Here is a 19,354-nt window from a genome sequence, read left to right as displayed (position 1 = left end):
CGAAGTGGTAACTTCCGCAGCTCACAACGTGAGAGCACCAAACCAGTGCCGCAAGCATTGGAACATGTCTGGTGGCATCTGCAAGAGTAAGTATTACATTTATAATTGTAATGATGCACTGACTCATTAATTAGAATGTAAATCTGCCGGATTGTAATTAAGCTAGGTAATCTTGGTAGCATCCCTGTTAGGATTTGGACTGGGGTCGGAACCAGCGCCCCCAGGACTCTAACCCTGGGAGGGCAGGTGTCCCAGGAACCATTCCGTGCAAATGTGCATTCGTAATCTGGCTCAGGTGCCTTAAACTGAATCGACAGTAGTAATTATTATTTAAACGCTTTGATCGAAAATTGGGGCCAAAGGAATGACTGGAAACAGACAGACCACAAACACTCGGCATTTCTGCCACTTTAGTTTAGGAGAATTATTAAATTATATTGCTGCTTGTGTGCTGTGAACAACTCTTTAACTTGGGCACCGTCTCCTGTTTGGTTAGGTTGGTGGATGGAGGCACGACTGAGCACTGAAGGGGCCGCTCAGCTTTGCCTAAGACGGTGAGTCTCTCCGGCTGCTGTCACTCACACGGTGACCCAGCCTGGACTGGGGAAAGAGCTGCCCTGGCTCACATTCTGCCCTGGGACATTAGCTCCGGCTACACGGAGGTTTCCGAGCACAGCCCAGGGACACAGTGCCCCCTCCCCTCATGGTCCGTTCATTGCCGAGCTCACCAGCGGTCCTGATTCTCCCCTCGGGGACCTTCATCGATTGCAATAACCCGGCTCTCTCCCCTCAGGCGGCAAATGGTACGGCCCACGGATGGGGCCCTTCCTGGGGATTGTACGCAAGGGGATTGATGTCACGCATTAGTTCCTAACCATGATCTTATTAAATTTGTTCTCTGAACGTAGATGTTCTAACCATCAATTGCATATAAACCGTATTAGCATATAACGTCAACAATGAACAGCATGTACGATGACCAATTGTGGATTACAATATCTGTGTTTCCGTATTAGTACCTAGGCAATGAGCTTATGCCATGCTCTTGTCACGTTTGCAGAAGAAGATATTTAGAATCAAGCGGAGTGCAGGCGGACCGGAGGAGGGCCTGCTGATGTTCTTCAGTTAACTGACCCGCAGGAGCGTGCTTCAGCCCTTGTAGGGGCGCGTAATCATTCTGCCACCTGTGGTGTGCAGAGCCCGTTGTTGCGTCACGCGAATAATGTGTAAACCAGTGGTAATTTAAAGTAATTTAATGCCAGTTGATTACATGATTCATATATTATATTATATTATAATGTTATGCATGCAGCTTCTGTACCCTCATTAATTATATGTAACGTGTCTCGTTCATATTTATTGCAGTAGTGTTGCTCCTCGTACATATGCCTGCGCAGCACAATCATTCTCATGTCTCCCCTTCTCTTCTACTAACCTCAATTATCTTTCCCAGCTCCCCAGGCGTAATACGAGGCCCCTGGAGCATCACCTCAATTGCTGCAGGTCATGCTGGCACACAGAGGAAGAAGATACAACCGAGGAGGAGGATAAGCCGGTTGAGGAATCTGCAGTACCTGCGGCCACGTCATCCTCAACGGATGAAGTAGCGGGGCCAAGCGGCTTGCAGCAGGACACTACGAGTCGTCCAGTGCCCACGCGGACCCGCGAAGGTTGGGTCGGCGAGGTAGGCACAAGCAACGACAGGCAGATGTGAACCAGGACATGGTGTCTCTGTCTAGGGCGAGCGTCGACATTGGTCGAGAGCTCCTCCAGGCGATTGGTGGGTTGATCGGCAACATTGCCACACTAGCTGCACGAATCTCGGAGGACATGGGGCAGATGGTTGTGGCAATGCGGCAAACAGCCGACTCCATCGATGCCATGCGGCAGGCGATGGTTCTGGGATACAGCACTGCACCCCAAGGTGCCGTACCACCACCACGAACAGATGCAAGTCAGGAGGAAGCAATTGCTTCCGACTCGGAAGAGGTTTCTTTGGAAAAGTCTTCTCCTGGGCCCCCTGAATTGAATCTGCCATCATCACCCACCCCCACCCGCAGCGCTCGAGGTGTCCTGCTGCAAGACGACTTGGCCCCGTTAATAGAAAGGGGAGCACAAGTGGGGAAAGGGGGGGGGGGGGCAAGAGGTAGAGGAGAGGCCTTAATCTAATGAAAATTGTTGACTGTTCTTATGGTTATTAAAATTGTGTTGAATGTTGGGGGTGGTGGGAGGGTGTTTTGTACTGTTATCGTTATTGAAAATGTATTGTTGGGTGAAAAATGTTGTTGACTGTTGGGGGTGAGTGGGTGAAGAGATGGGTGTTATAGTTTGTGAAAAAAAATTTTTACATCAATTGTTAAATTAACATTTTTTATTGAATCATAGAAATTTACAGCACGGAAGGAGGCCATTTCGGCCCATCGTGTCTATGCCGGCCAACAAGAGGCTATCCAACCTAATCCCACTTTCCAGCTCCAAGTCCATAACCCTGCAGGTTACAGCACTTCAAGTGCACATCCAAGTACTTTTTAAATGTGGTGAGGGTTTCTGCCTCTACCACCCTTTCAAATAGTGAGTTCCAGACCCCACTATCCTGTGGGTGAAGAAATTTCCCCTTGAATCCCCTCTAAATCTTCTACCAATTACTTTAAATTTATGCCCCCTGGCTGTTAAGGGAAATAGGTCCTTCCTATCCACTATATCTAGGCCCCTCATAATTTTATACATTTCAATGAGGTCTTCCCTCAGCGTCCTCTGTTCCAAGGAAAACAAACCTAGCCTATCCAATCTATCCTCATAGCTAAGATTCTCCACTCCAGGCAACATCCTCGTAAATCTCCTCTGTACCCTCTCCAGTGCAATCACGTCCTTCCTATAATGCGGTGACCAGAACTCCACGCAGTACTCCAGCTGTGGCCTAACTAGTGTTTTATACAGTTCAAGCATAACCCCCCTGCTCTTGAATTCCATGCCTCGGCTAATAAAGGCAAGTATCCATATGCCTCCTTAACCACCTTATCTACATGGCCTGCTACCTTCAGGGATCTGTGGACATGCACTCCAAGGTCCCTTTGTTCCTCTACACTTGACTATCCTCATTGCTAATATGCCAATTGAAACCCTTTTCTTATTGCCCTTTATGGTTTTTACCAGTTTTCTCTCATACTGCCTCTTAGCCTTTCCAAAGCTTTACTATCTTCTTGTCCTGTCTTACTTTTCCATTATCTATCCTCCAAATGCGAACTGCTTTTCTTAAATTGAACTTTACAATTGTTGTGCAGTGTCTTCTAATAACGTACAATTAAACATCAATACACGGGTTGAAAGCAATGACCAAGCCAGGCAAGGATGAAACGTAACGCAACTGCAAGTGTCACCAACGTAACGTCAAGCAAAGCGTTCATTTATGAGCTTCTGTTGCAACATCCCCACTGACACCTGGGAGTCCCTGGCCAAAGATCGCCTTAAGTGGAGGAAGTGCATCCGGGAGGGCGCTGAGCACCTCGAGTCTCGTCGCCGAGAGCATGCAGAAATCAAGCACAGGCAGCGTGCGGCAAACCAGACTCCCCACCCACCCTTTCCCTCAACCACTGTCTGGCCCACCTGTGACAGAGACTGTGGCTCTCGTATTGGACTGTGCAGTCACCTGAGAACTCATGATAAGAGTGGAAGCAAGTCTTCCTCGATTCCGAGGGACTGCCTGTGATGATGATGATGCAGCTGCGTAACTGCCAAGGGGCTTTTCCAGTGGGGGGGGCGGGGGGAGGGCATGGGTTCATCGCCAGGCTGATTGCCCTCCCAGAGGTCCTCGTCCTCCTCTCCCATCTGGCAATTGTTGTCCTCTCCTGATAGCTAGGTAATGCAACATGCAGCACACCACAATGAACTCACGGACCTGCTCAGGGTGGTATTGTAGGTTGCCTCCAGAGTGGTCTAGGTATCTGAAGCGCTGCTTAAGCACTCCAATTGTCTTTTTGACGACATTGCATGTAGCTATATGGCTTTCGTTGTAGCGCTTCTCGGCTTCTGTCCGAGTCTTTCGTGGGGTGGGGGGGGGCGGTCATGAGCCAGCTGGCAAGGCCATATCCTTTATCCCCCAGCATCCAACCGTGACCTTGTGGCTGACTCTTAAACATGTCAGAGACGGTGCTCTCACGCAAGATGTGCGCAGCATGGATGCTCCCTGGAAAATGTGCATTTACTGCCATGATTATTTGCTTGTGGTCGACAAGAAGCTGCACATTCAGGGAGTGAAATCCCTTTCGGTTACGGTAAACCTCTGCATCCTGTAAAAGTGCTCGCAGGGCGATGTGCGTACACAGTCTATTGCTCCCTGCACCTTGGGGAAGTTTGCTATTCTCGAGAACCCCAAAGCCCTCTCAATCTGTGCCTCCCTGGTCATAGGGAACTTTATAAAGTCCATCCTGCATGCGTAAAGGGCTTCCATCACATGTCGAATGCAGCAATATGTGACATACTGAGAGATGCAGCAAATGTTGCCAGCTGAGGCCTGAATAGAGCCCGATGCATAGAAGGAAAGTGCCGCAGTAACCTTAACCTCAATGGGCAGTGCAGTCCTGATGGTGCTGGTAGGCTGCAGATCTCCCTTAATTAGCTGGCATATCTCACTGATGACCTCCTTTTGGAAGCACAGCCTTCTAACGCACGTGTTATCGGACAAGTCCAGGTATGATCACCTATCCCTGTAAATGCGTTGGGTGCAAGGTCTCCTCCTCCTCAGCAGTCTGCCACCTCTTTGATTGGGCGCAATGAACCTTCTCCAATCTCTGGTCTGCAGCGTGAGTAGTCATCAATACTGGTTGAGAAATTACAGGCCCCATCATTATAAATGCCCTAATCGGTCTTCAAAATTCTTAAATTGTCCTCAACAAACAATACAAACTCAAAATTGACCACAATGTGATTAGATGATTGGCAAGATTCTAAAACGCCCTTAAAATCACTCAATGCTCCCATCAACTTGAAGCAGCCTTTTATTAAACTTCCTCCGATTTACAAAATGGCGTCCATACTGCTGGGTTACGGTCAGGTGAGTGCAGTTTTTCTTGAGTGTCTTTTTGGGCGAGCGATCGTTTAGGCGCAATATGGCCGAAATGCCGAAAGTAGCGCTTGGCGATAATCTGGGTGATATTTGGGCATTAGTTTCCATTATAAACAGTATTCTGGGCCTTTTGACGATTGAAGATGTCAGAATTTATTTTTTTAAAAATAGGCCGGGCGATTCAGCTCATTCCTTTATGCCGAAAGTTCCGCCAGCGATAAATGGGCGATAATTGGACGGTAGTTTCCATTTCTCATCAAAAATGGGCGATAAACTGAATCTCGGCAGTTATATGGGCGCTTAATGGGTGAATGTGCGCTGAAAGTCTAGCCCCTCGAGTGGGAATAATGGGTATCTACTCCAATTAACAGGATGTGACCAGTGGTATCGCCCAGGGAACTGTACTGGGGCCTGAGCAATTCACTATATTTATCAATGACTTCGTTGAAGAAAGAGAGCTGTAGAACCAAGTGACGAAACTATGTTAGGTGGTTACAGTTAGTGTTGATGAGAGCAAGAAAGTTGCAATGGGATATTGATAGATTAAGTGAGTGGGCAGATTGAGTTCAAGGTGGGGAATTGAGAGTATTTTCTAAATGGTAAAAGCTAGGACTGTGTAGGAGCAGAAAGATTTAGGAGTCCATGTACAGAAATCACTAAAAGCTAGTGGACAGATACAAAAAGTAATCAAAAACACTCATGGAATGTTGGCCTTTATCTCGAGGGGGCTGGAATATAAAGGGGTGGAAGTTATGCTACAGTTGTATAAAGCTTTTATTAGATCACAACTGGAATGCTGCGTACCACACCTCAGGAAGGATATACTGGCCTCAAGAGTGGTTGCAGCGCAGATTTACCTGACCGGGGCTAAAAGGGTTAAATTGAGGATAAGTTACACAGACTGGGTTTGTATTCCCTAGAGTAGAAAAGATTAAGGGGTTATCGAATTGAGGTGTTTGAGTGGGGGAAGTCCAAAACAAGGGGGCATAACCTTAGAATTAGAGCCAGACCGTTCAGGAGTGATGTCAGGGAAGCACTTCTTCACACAAAGGGCAGTGGTGTTAATACGGATTCTTTTTCCCTCAATCTGTTTCAGCGAATTCACTGACACGCGAACACCTCTTGCCTTTTCTGTAAAAGACCTTTATTGAAGATTCTCCGGCCGGGACTTGTCAAGACAAAGGGTACACTCTCAATCAGAGCCTGTTTACCTTCCCCTGGACAAGTCCCTTTTCAGCGTGAAAAGCACAGTAGATATACATTTTCAAAACAGAACACATTTGATTAGCACTTGGTCTATCCAATCCCTTTCTGCCACACCCCCCCCCCCCACCTCCCCCTCCCTCCCAGAGTACGTCCAATGGCAGGCAAGAAAGTCTCCCAATTAGGGCTGGTGTCAGGTAGGTTAGTTATAGCTTTGCTGCACTGTCTTCCCTCATCAGTAAAGAACCCAATTAGTTTCCCTTCCTCCTTATCAGTAGAAGCTATTACTTTTCCCTTCCTATCTAGGATTGCTTTCTTTCTTTGTGCTGCCTTGGGCTTTCTCATGACCCGTGTCTAACCTCAACTTCAACTCTTGGTAACCCCTTTTTTTTCTGTTGATTCTGCAGTTGTCTGCATCTTGACCATTTCTTTAGCTATTTTCCCATGATTCCCTATCTCCATCCTTTTGCCACCTTCTCTAGCCATCTACCATTTTCGCAACCCTTTTACACACTCAGTGGGAATCTGGAGCGCTCTCCCTCAAAAAACTGTTGAGGTTGGGGGTCAATTGAAAAAAAGTGTGTTAGATAAGGGTATTATGGGATATGGAACAAAAGCAGGCAAATGGAGTTCAGGTACAGATCAGCCATGATCGAAATGAATGACTCGAGGGGATGAATGGCCTCCTCCTGTTCCTATGTTCAGGCATCAGGCAGGAGCTGTAGATTAATCCAGAAATCAACTACTTGGAACCAGCCTCGATGGAGTCACTCGAGCAAGAAAATGTTTCCAACAGATGAGTAGATACCAATACGCTGCAGGTATGCAACATGACATATTTAATAACTTAATATTTGATTCGAAAGATGGAATTATTCATATTTAAACTATACTATCCGTGTCTTTAGTTTAATGCTACGTCAGAACAAAAATCACTGAGGAAAGGGAATCTAGCTGCAGGACTGAAGAAACAATCCAGCAATGGTCTTGTTGTTAGGGTATGAAGAAGTGAAGTCAACCTGCCTATTCATACACATTCGTCTAAATGGTCCTTGGTCTGTGGCCACCTCTTCTGATGGGTTACATTGACCTGGAGTTAAATTGGACTATTTATAGTAAAAACAAGATTTAAATTTTTGACAGATGAATCAGCTCCCACTTGCTTCTATAAAGCAGGGCATTATTGTAATTGTACCTCACTTGAAACTGGCACCAAACCAGCATATTAACAGCACATAAAAAACATTTCTGTAAATACACTGCCAGCTATTGCACTGAACCATAAAGACCAAGAAGGTCCCAAGTTCAATCGGAGTCTGTGCCGTTACCTGATCTCAGCCAGGAAGATAACAGCTATACTACAACTGTACTCAGTGCCACTCAGAAAAGGAGGTCGAAAATTCAACCAGGACTCCCATTCCTGAATGATCCCCAGGTGCCTCTGCTGGAAAACATGTGTTTGAACATGAGTGAAGGACAGAATTTGACTTGGCTCCAACATCTCCTACAGTCCAATAGCCTACCATACACGAAGAATGGTCATTTGGATGAGGTACAAATGCCTGTGGAACTATAATCAAACCTGAATTACTGCTTCAGGAGAGGAGGGGAAAGAGAGAAGTGGAAAGAGCACCCCAACCAAGAGAATTACCCAGTCATTACTTTTGGCATGCCATTGCTCAATAACTGTTACTACTCAACAGTAAAACCAAATAATACATTCTTCTCGGCAATAACATCCACATGTGTAATGTTATAGTTTAAAAATAAAACTGAACAACAGGAGTTATTTTTCAAATTTGAATGTTCTATAACCAGACCTACTAACTTAGGCCTCAGGCTCCGAGAGGAAGGGGTCTAAATATTTTTAAAGACCCTCCAAGAGGGCACTCCTATTGATGCATATCAGACACATTGTACAAATCCATTCCATGAGAATAAAAGATTTGCTGATGAATACATTTATGTGAAGATTGCACAACAGCTATTGTAAAAACTGTGGTGGACCTCCATAAAATAGTCCTGCATGGAAATAATTTGCATTCCAATTTAATGTTAGCCCAGGATTTTTAGTTTTTTTTTTTAAAAAGGCAATTTTTAAAGGATTAACTCCTCCTGGGGTACAGTTCCACAGGCACCAGGGGCTAGAACCTCCACTTTTGAGCTTATCGCCCAAAAATGGGCGCCACTTTCCAGCGTGGGAGGTAAAAAAGGGTTTTCAGATCACCGGCTTCGAGTTGACATTTTTAAAAATGGGCGTTACTGTGAGCGATATCAAATGGGCGGCAGCATTAAATTTTTTTGACCTTCTGCCGTAAAGTGTGGCTGTCCTTAGCAACAGCATGGCAATGCTCGATTCCCACGATTCAGGAGGTCAAGAGTCATCATGACATGCGCAGAAGTGGAGACAGAGAGAGAGGGAGCTCAGAGGCACTGAAAGCATGTGCGGCTGTGGTGTGGGAGGCACGAGGGAGATTCACCAGTAGCAAAAAGCCTACTAAGCACCAAGAACATAATTAGCATCGAATTTTTGTCCAACAAATAAGGTACAACATGGAAGGGATGGAGGAAGCCCTGGAGCTGATTGCCACCACTATTCCTGGCTGAGGACTCCCAGTGGTCCCCGAGCACAGCACTCTACCCCTAGGTTCCGCACCACCACTGCGAATGACAGATGAGAGCAAGGAGCAAGATCCTGCTTCTGCATCAGAGAATGTTGCCCCCTTGGCATCCCCCCGTTCCCGTATCTGTACACCCACCACATCTGCCTTCATCCCCCCCCAATGAGGCACCGCCTGAGGAGCTCCTCGGCCAGGCGCCGTGGAGCGAGGAGGGGAAGGGGTAGAGGTGGGGAAAAGAAAGAGAGGGGGGAAGGAAAGTGAGGTGCATGTGCGCAGGTGATGGCTGCGTTATATCTCCATCTGGGTGTATGCAATTTGTTGCAATTTCGGGGGGCTAGGGACCACGCTCCTGCTTTGCCTTTGTATTCTGTGTTGCTGGACAGATTGACCATGTGATTTGTCAATGGTGGAAAAAGTGGGATTTGGGCAGGGGTTGGGTGTTATTGGCTGTGTCATTTATGATTTCAGACCAATGTTGATATTAAACTTTTGTTATTGAACATAACCTTGTTGCGCATTGTCTCAGATCGCTGGACTGTTACACACTGATGATTCCTTACTGTGAAAGGGTTAAATACAACTTTACATCAATCAACGTAAACTTTAACTGGCACCAAGGTGATGGGCACCATTGATGTCTGAACTGCACACACACAGCGATGTGTCAGCGTTGTCACTCACATCAACGCTCTTTCAGGCAAATCTTTCCGATATCAGCTCCTCACGTAAGAGTGGGATTTAACAAATGCCAGTCACACCGCTGGCGTCCGTCCCGGTTAATTCCACTTTTTGTGGACGGTTTTTTGAGCGGGCGATAGGTGTGTGAGGTGGGCAATGTCCATGGCCGCTAGTTTGGGTAAATATGTTCTTTATGACAAAAAACAGTTGCCGGGCATTATTATTGAATTTCGACGTGAGGAAAGTAACGCTGGCCGATAATATGGGCGTTGAAATCGCCCATTCTGCTGATTCCACCCAAAAAAAGTGGGCGGGCGGGAATATGTTTTCTCGGCAGTAAGCCCATTGGGTAAATAACGCTCGGCAATAAGTCTCCTAAAAAAGCCCGTCAGTTTCCATTTTGTGCCAAAATGGGCGATATCTGGGAATTATACGACATTTCAGCAATTAAATGGGCGTTAAGCAGGCAAATAAAGTGGAGGTTCTAGCCCCAGGTATTTTCTTTGCCCAAGTGTGAATTCTTAATGCATGTAACTAGACAGTGAGTATAGGCAGGCTATATTACCACAGGGGCACCACAAGCCAGATTCTTTTCTCAGCTGCATCATACACACACTTTTCAGCAAGTATCGCTGACTGCAGGAACGCTGGCTCATTTTTGTTTCTCCTTCCCAGCCCAAGGCACTCAGCCCTATTGTAATATTTCTGTCACCAAAATCAGCAATGCCCTCCAATAGCTCTTTCAAGTGGCCATTCTTCACAAATAAACTCACATGGTGACTGTCCACCGGTTCTTTTTTTTTTTTATAAATTCGTAGCCAATCGTTTCCAATTCTTTGTCAAATCACAAACGCCAGAGGTCACCTTGCACCTGTCAAGGATCACTCTGCGCCAATGCTCTTAGCCAAAAGGCCTAGAGCCACTGCACCGTTCCTGGAAGTACTGCAATACCAGGTTCGTGCCATGGAGGTGGATGGGTCAGGTCCCCCACACACCTCCGTGGAGGTGGATGGGTCAACCCTCCCCACCCACCTCCTGTTTCCAAAAATGCAAGCATATACCTTGAGGATATTACAGCTGAGTCCAATCATGTTCTCACCTAAAATCCACACTTGCACACTTTCCAGCACGTTGACTGCATAGCTGTCAAGACTGGAAACTCTGGCTGAATTTACCAGTCCTGGAGCTGTGCCGAAGCCAATTGTCGTACCCCAATTGTTGCACCAGCTGAGATCTGCTAACTCAGCATAAACTGGGAACAGACCTCACACAATCTACAACAATAACTTTATATAGCGCCTTTAACTTGGGGGGGAAAAAACAGCCATAGGTGCTTAACAGAATTGTAAGCGGACAAAGAAATTGACACCGAGTGCAAGGAGATATTAGGAGCAGGCGAATAAAAACTTGGTCAAAGAGGTAAGTTTTAAAAGAGAGTCTTAAACAGAGAGGTGGTGAGGCAGAGGGGTTTGGGGAAGGAATTCCAGAGTTTAGGGAACATAAGAATATTTGGAATAGCAGTAGGCCATGCAATACTGCAATTAGATCATTGTTGATCTGCACCTCAACTCCATTTACCAGCGATTGCTCCATATCCCTATATACACTTCTCTATCAAATATCTAAATCGATCTGAGTCTTAACAATTTCAATTGATCCAGCGTCCACAGCCTTTTGGGGAGCGAGTTCCAGATTTCCAATACACTGTCCAAAAAAGTGCTTCCCAATTTCACTCCTAAATGGCCTAGCTCTAATTTTAAGATTGTGCCCCTTGTTCTGGAATCCCCTACAAAAGTAAATAGTTTCTCTGTATCTACCCTAAACACCATAATTAGGTCACCTCAACTTTCTAAACTCAAGTGAATACAAGCAGAGTTTATGCAACCTGTCCTCATAACTTAATCCTTCAAGCCCCAATATGACTCTGGTGAACCTGTGCTGTACCCCTGCCACAGGCAATGTGCCTTTCCTGAGGTGCAATGCCCAGAACTGAACGCAGTGCCCCAGATGGGGTTTGACCAAGGCTCTATATACTTGAAACATAACTTCCTCCCCTTTATCTCAAGGGGGCTGGAATACAAAGACCAACATTCCATTGGCCTTTATGATTACTTTTTGTACCCGTCCCCTAGCTTTTAGTGATTTGTGTACATAGGCGCCTAAATCCCTTTGCTCCTCCACAGTTCCTAGTTTCTCACCATTTCAAAAATATTCCGACTTATCTTTCGCGAGTCCAAAGTGGACGACCTCACACTTGAACTCCATTTGCTATAGTTTACAGCCGGACAGCTAAAGACACGGCTGCCAAGGGTGGAGGCAAACAGAATGGGGGATTGGAAGAGACCAGAGTTGGAGGAACGCAGAGTTCTCGGAGGGTTGTAGGGCTGGAGTAGGTTACAGATATAAAGAGGGGCAAGACCATGAAAGGATACGAACACAAGGATAAGGATTGGAAGCATTTGGAGACCGGGTGCCACTCTCGTCTGTACAGCTGAGTTATACCCTGCCTGTAGCAACTGAGCCAAAAAGGAGTTTGGCAAGATTATTTTCATTCTGTTGTCCACTGCCATTAGTGATCGCCTCAGGCTAGTCACTTTAAATTAAGTTTCAAATTGCAAGCTTTTTTTTGACAGCAATAATGCCTCTAACTTTTTAAAACTGCATTCGGTGTATACATCACAATTGGTGAGCCATATAAATCAGGAACGTTGCAGGTTTAAAACCTGGTTTCTGATTAACACCATTAGGCAGGTATTTGGGTGCTCCCAATTGGTCTCAGCACCCCTAGCTTGGAGGAGAGAGAAAACCATGAACTCTTCTTGCTCCAGTGACTACTGCACAAAATCCAGGCGTGTGGACATTGGATGAGGACAAAATCTTGTTCAATTATGATGCCCCTGTATTAGAATAGCCTGCCAACACTCACTGTCGAGGTGGTCACATGAACAAGTCACTTGGCTGAGGTAGCAGAGGGTAACTAGCACCCATGGAACCATACCTCAGCAAGATAGCAACAACTTAAGGGGAAGAGGAGAAAAACTGGTGGAGAAAACGTGCAATAAAATTTGAAAGAAGCAAATGAAAGACACAAGACTCAATGGGTAAATGCAACAGGTGTTGCAGTACTGAGCCATCCAGACCAGAAAGTGATTTTCAGCTCCCTTGTCTGTGCTGATTTCTCTTTTTTCCAGCCACGACAGCACTGGAAGCACTACAATTGGGCTTTGTCCTTGGATCACTATTTGCTCCCGATCGCTATCCAGTGATACCCCAACCAGAAAGTGTGTGTGGATGTTGGATGAGGGCAGGATTGGGCTCAGCTATAAATCGAATAGTATGGTATGCTCAGACTCACAAAGGGGCAAGATTTAACAGAAGGCCGTCATCATTGATGGAACCATATTCTAGCATAAATTAATATATTCTAGAAAAGATGAGAGGACCTTCTTGGAAGAAGTGAGGGGGGAGGAGAAAGAGAAGAGGGCATAACTCAAGATGCTCCAAAGGCAACATCTAAAAAAAAGACAAAGCACATACTTACAATTTGTAAATTGCTTACGATGCAAAAAAGTCAAACTCTCAGGGCTCCAAGACATAACATTTGGCCCATTAGATTAGTGAGATGCTTTTAACATTGGCACTTGCTTGGCTTGGATCACAAGACACTGACATCCATGCACCAGCTCCCTTATCCACTGACGTAAATGCAGGAAGCTAGCATTCGGACATCACGCTCCTGAAATCTGTAACTAAACAAGCGTCAATATAAAAAGCACCTAAACAATATCTGGCAGTGAATTACTCGACTACAATTCAAAGTTAATAAACCACAAAAGTAAAGCTCAAAGTTGTTTGTCAACAACAGCATAATTTCTCACGAGACTGAACTACAGCGTTTAACTCAGTACCATTCATTACGCACATATATACATACACAATTAAGTGATCTTGAAAAATACATTTTGTATTTCTCTTGCCATTATGCAGCAGGCACTCCAACTGCAATTGCAGCGCTGGTACCACAATAAAAGCAAAAGAACAAATCTTACTGAGAATTACAATCTGAAGGTACAGAGCAACACATGACAAGCATGTTTTATTACAAGATGGGGGAGTTTCAGAAACCAATTAGCAGTTATTCAACTACTGAGTTCACAAAAAAGCCATTTCATTAACACTAAATCTACAATGTTTTTTAGCATCATAAATTTATATTCTTGTAGATCATTTTTCAACAAGCATATTTTCTAAGCACATTCATTTAGAAAAGTATTTTATCTGAATGGTGCCACTGACAATATTTTTTTAAAAGACAATTGACATAAATTTCAACAAAATGTTTGACTTCTGTCGACAGAATAGCTCAAAAACGCAAGTGCTTCGGTTTTGCTCTCAAGTCTCATAGGCCGACAAAAGGTATCTCTGCATTTAAAATGGTCTCTACCATTAATTTCTTAAAAGCGGTTGAGAAGGTTTGTATAATACAGCATACAATAAAGTAACAAAAAAATCTCACGTGGATTCATTTAGTTTGAAGACTTAAATTAAGTGATTTTTTTACATAATCCCCCAGTTCATGTCGGTCAGAGAACGGGGTTGTGCGTGTTTTAATTAAATGGAGCCCGTTAGTGATTTAATAAACCCAGCCCTTTTATTCAAATACAGTTCCTGATTTTAGTCAAAAATGAATGTATTCAGCCTCTGGGTTATTTGCCCGGTGATTCTGATGCAGTCTGAAATGAAATGTCTGAAATAAACAGTTGAAAACGACCTGTTTTTCATGATTAATCCGAATGGATTCAATTACAGTATTCAAGCGAACCTTTTGTTCGTTTCTAGTTGTGAACCACGTAGCGCCTCTCTCTAAGACCCGGGCCAAAAAGACACACCCCCACCCCCACTTCCGACTTGCAACAAAATACAACTACAAACTTTCAAGACTTTCACAAATCACAACGTTTCAACCAGTCTACCCGTTACTTTTCTTTCTCCTCCTGCGGAAAGTCGCCCCAAAGCTGATCAAATACTCTGCAGAACCCCATGGTCTATAAGGAAATGATTTAAATGAAATACGAGGCAAACCTCGTCAAAATGCAAGGGTCACAGTTTTACACTTCTCAAAATCTGATCGCGCTGCGCTAAAAATTGGGAACGCTTTTTAAAAAGAGAAATAAAATAATAAAGCGAAAATCAAGAGTGAAGGTCTGTCGGTCCGACTCGATTTAAATTCACTTCTCAAAAGCTAGTGCCATCATTCGGATATTTTATAAAAACGATTAATGCTGGATACTTCAGATTTTTTTGGGGTTTTAATGCCAGGACTTCTGCACCGATTAAATAATTCAGGTCTTGCAAATTCGCCCAGGAAGATTCTTAAAATATCGTCTCAAATACAAGAGAGAGATTACTAGGAGAAGAATGGATCCAAATGTTGCCCCACAATCTAGATAGCGCGGTCCACAGTGCGACAACTGACTGGATTTAAAAAAAAATCTTATTTATTTTAAAAGAAACCCTGTCCCATTGAAGCCACCTGCAGTCCAACAAATACACAGGGGGATGGGAAAAAATGAAGAGAAAATGTTGCCAGCCAGGATTAAAGCGATGGAGCTCGGCGTTTTCGAGAAGAAGAATGAAGATGGTGTATTTAAACGTCAAAATATTGGGCTTTTTGGAAAAACATTGGAAACTCTTCCTGCGGCGCGCACTCCCTCCCTCTCACACTCACCTCCAAAGAGATCCCATTTTTCGAGAGACAAATTGTCCCTCCGAAATGGTCCAACATGTTTTCAAACATGTCTGCGCTCTGCTTCGACAGCTGACTCCCGGGATGGGTTTGTTCAAGAAATGTTAAATTAACGGATTCTCTTAAAAACCGCCTCGCAACAGGGCCGCTTCCCAGCGGCTTGCAAAAGCCCAGAGCAAAAGAGGCAAAATGATTTATTTTGCACATCTTAAATGCACGGAAAAAGCCTTCCTCTCTCTCCCCCCTCCCCTCCTTCCCCCAACTCTTTCCCGGTACTTTACTTCATCCGCCAGAAGAGTAGAACTCGCACCTTTCCATTCACTCACATCACTTCCTTCTCGGCATCGTTTTTTAAAATAAATATATATGTATATTTTTTTTTAAAACAAGCTTGTAATTTAACTGCGAATTCACTCACTGTCACTCCATCCTCGTTCGCTCCGCTTCAATGTTCAGGGAGTTTGTTGTGAATTCTCTTGCTTTTTTTTGTCCCGGAGGGGAGGGTTTTTAATTTCGAATGTAATTTTGGAATCTATAAAATCCCTGTCGGGAAACAGAAATACTTGAAGCGAACGGCCATCTTGGAAGCCCTGAGAAAGGAAAATAATCCCGCGGACTCGCTTTCTTTCTCCTTCCGGGATGAGACCAGATTTGATCAGGGGGTTGTTAATGTTAACCACTTTCAGCTCTATTTTTTTTTTAAACCAGATTCTATTTCAAAAGATTGCTTTAAGTTTTAAATATATATATATATTTATTGGTTCTGCGGAAAGATATTTTTTTTTGGACGGAGAGCAGTCCGTTCGGTTTGCAGCCCGTTCGGTTTGCAGCAGCGTTTCGACCTGTAATCCTCCGCGGGGTTTAAAATCTCCCATTTAAAGCGGAACAGCCACTTGGAGAAGTGTTGTTGATGTGAAACCTGTAGTTACTTGCAAATAATTAAAAGTACTTAGAGATCCTCCGAGGCAAAAATTATTTAAAAACATGGTGAAAGACTTATTTTAAAAATGGACACCCAAGTGTGCAATTTGCTGTGAATGTTGGCCGATTGAATGTTTCCCTATCAGACCCTAATCTGCTGTTTACTTACAACTACATTTATTTGAGATTATCAACATTGGGGGTGGGGGAGATATGGTAGCAATTGCATCTATGACTAGAAAGAGAGTAAATGCAGAGCACCAATGTATTTAATCATTAAAAAATTGTGCTTTCTTTCCCACTTTTCTCCTTTCCTCTTCTGCAGTTGGTGACTGGGATGCAGTTTCACAAGTGCCCTCCTGCACTTTGCTCAGGTAACTAATCTTGATGTCTGATATAATTTTACAGCACACAAGGAAACCATTTGGCACAACATACCAATATTAACTCGCTGAAAGAGCCACATACTCCATTTCCCCATCCGTTTTTAAAATTTGTATTTTAAAATTGTTATCCACTTCCCTTTTAAAAGCTTTATCATCAATTCTGCTTCCACCACTGTTTGTGGTAGGGTATTCCATGTCCCAACAGTCAGTACCACAATATATTCATTTTGATCTTTCCCTTTATCCTTATGATCTTAAATGCCATCCCATCATTAATGCATCAACCAGGGAATAGTGTTGTCCTATTTACCTTACCAAAATCCTTCAGAATTTTGAGCATCACTAGAAGTGCTCTTCACCTCTTCTGGTAAAAAGAGGCCCAGTTCTCTCATCTCCGCTAAAGCCACTCCTATCTGGTATGACTTTAGTAAATATCTTGCCATGACTTTGATATCCTTCCTGTAGAAGGACCCCCAACCTGGACATGATAGTCTAAGTGTGGCCCAACTGTGCACACTGACACAATTTCCAACAGTGTCACTACACTGATCGCAAAACCCTAGCTACATTTTCCTGCTTCCAAGGCTGGAGACATGAGTCTCTGCCCTGAAATTGAGTGAGCTCAAACCAGGCATTTTCCTAGCATGTATAGTTTAGTACTTCGCCCCATATTTTGGAGACAGGCAGGTGCCTCAAGAATCTCCAAACCAAGCTCCATCGGCAGAGTATCTGTTCATCTGATATGGCAAGCACACACCAACTTAAGTCATAGAAATTATAGCGCAGGTGCCTAATTGCCCAGCACATCAGTTCCACTTCTAACTCTCCTACTGGAGTTATCTACTCTGATCCCATTTCTGGGAATCCCAAGAGCGAGCCAACGCAAGCTTCCAAGTGCTTGTCTAGCTAGGGCCGCCCTACCCATTTAAGGTATTCGCTTGCATGGTTGTCTTGAGCCATGTAGAAGAATCCTAGGTCCAGTGACAATTCTCTATCTCACCAGCTGTGTCAGCCTGGAGCCAACCCCCATCTCAGAGAATGAGATAGCTGTTAAGGTAGACAGCAGGTACCAGGAGCTCACAAACAGCACAATTCACCGTAAAATGTGAATGCATTACTGCCATCCTCCTAACCACAAGATCAACACACAGCCTACCCCATTGAATGGTGGTTTTACCAATTGGAGATGGACAACTTCAGTTGTGACACCTGCTGCTTGCTTCCTTGCAACCCAATTGTGGTCGGCTCCGAACACTGGCTGCACACGCACAGATTCTCACACCTGGCCTCCAGGAAATACCTTCCAGCAGCTGTCATCCCAAGTTACAAAACCTCAACAGGTATCTCCCAATGGTGCAAGGATTGATACAAGACAATATGACATTCCAGCCACCTCAAATGTTCTAGATGTCAATGTATAGTGCCACATACCAGGCTGCTTAATCTGCGTCATCATATGACAGACTTTGGCAGAGGTGTGCCTGCCATGACGCAGACTTCCTCACGCCAGGATACTCAATGACAGATTGGTAGAAGCTGGAGCCCACCCACTGTGCAACAGTTTGTCCTTTTGCCCACAAATCCATCTCACAGCTTGGTCCTGGATCTTGCACATGAACTGGAGGAAGCCCTTCTGCTGTATGTATGGGAGTTCTGGCCCATGAAGGGGAACTGTTTGGACAAACATCTTAAACTGTGTTTTATATTACAGTACTGCTGTGCTAGTGCCACTCCCAAAGTAATTTTGATGCATTTGCTACACCCAGCTCTGGCAGGAAGATCTGGTTTTAAAAAAGTCTTCTCAATCGCCAGCCTTACTGAATCAGGCAGGAGCCAGAAACAGTAACATGGCTCTCAACTCAATATAAAAAAAAAAACAGCTTTACAAGCCGAAAGCTGAAGCGAGATTGGGACTCCCATTGAATGAACACCAAACTGCAGTACATTCCTTCAGCAGGACCCTGAAAGATTATGTCCAGGCTGATTGCACCCCAATCCATGGTACACTTACCCACAAAGGCATCAATGAATTGTAGAGCCGTTATCTCAAAACAGTTTACATTTTAAACCAAAAGCAGGAGATTGTTAGAGGAACTCTGACGTTCTCCATTTATTCAAATGCAAATATAGTGAACTTCAATTCTCTTTAATTGTTCATACTTTAATTATTTTGAAATCTTCCACTTTCCCTTTTGCATCAATACATTTTTTGACTTGCAGCAGTATTTTCCAACACAAGTAACAGGTGGGCAGAAGAAAATCTCTCTCACTTTTGCATTATTCTCCAAGCTCCAAATCATTCCTTTCTGGAACTGCAATTTAAATCATTAATGACCCACAGTTGCCCCAATTATGGGTTTGTTACACATACATACCAAGCAAAGAAGTTGCCCTGGTGAAACATTTCATTGGTGTTATCATGACAATATTCAAATTTTCATACTAGTGAGCAAGTTTAGGAACATGCAATTGGTGGGGTGCACACTTCTTGCCCCCAATTTCGAGCCCTGGGTCCTGACAACCCTGGAGTCAGATTCCAGGAAGGGGGTGGAAAAAGAACGACAGTGAGCATGTAAATTATAGAAATCATAAAGTCATAGAAATTTACGGCACGGAAGAAAACCATTTGGCCGTGCCGGCCAACAAGAGCTATCCAGCCTAATCCCACTTTCCAGCTCTCGGTCCGTAGCCCTGTCGGTTACGGCACTTCAAGTGCACATCCAAGTACTTTTTAAAT

At 44.4% G+C, this 19,354-nt stretch overlaps 1 protein-coding gene across 2 annotated transcripts in view; it reads right to left on the bottom strand.

Moving 5' to 3' along the window:
• Positions 1–15,883, bottom strand: part of kmt2d (lysine (K)-specific methyltransferase 2D) — a 215,210-nt gene extending 199,327 nt beyond the window's left edge. The window contains exon 1 of one of the 2 annotated variants that reach the window (XM_070869514.1): positions 15,729–15,883. The gene's annotated coding sequence lies outside the window, so the exon portion shown is untranslated. Of the gene's footprint in view, positions 1–15,292; positions 15,357–15,728 lie in introns of those variants that run through there. The other variant, XM_070869513.1, reaches the window with a different exon arrangement.
• Between the last annotated feature and the right edge of the window lie 3,471 nt (positions 15,884–19,354).

Source organism: Pristiophorus japonicus, chromosome X (genome assembly GCF_044704955.1).
Source record: "Pristiophorus japonicus isolate sPriJap1 chromosome X, sPriJap1.hap1, whole genome shotgun sequence".
Classification (NCBI taxonomy): Eukaryota; Metazoa; Chordata; class Chondrichthyes; family Pristiophoridae; genus Pristiophorus; species Pristiophorus japonicus.
The sequence above is the reverse complement of the archived record's forward strand: the minus strand, read 5'-3'. Positions and strand labels throughout refer to the sequence as shown.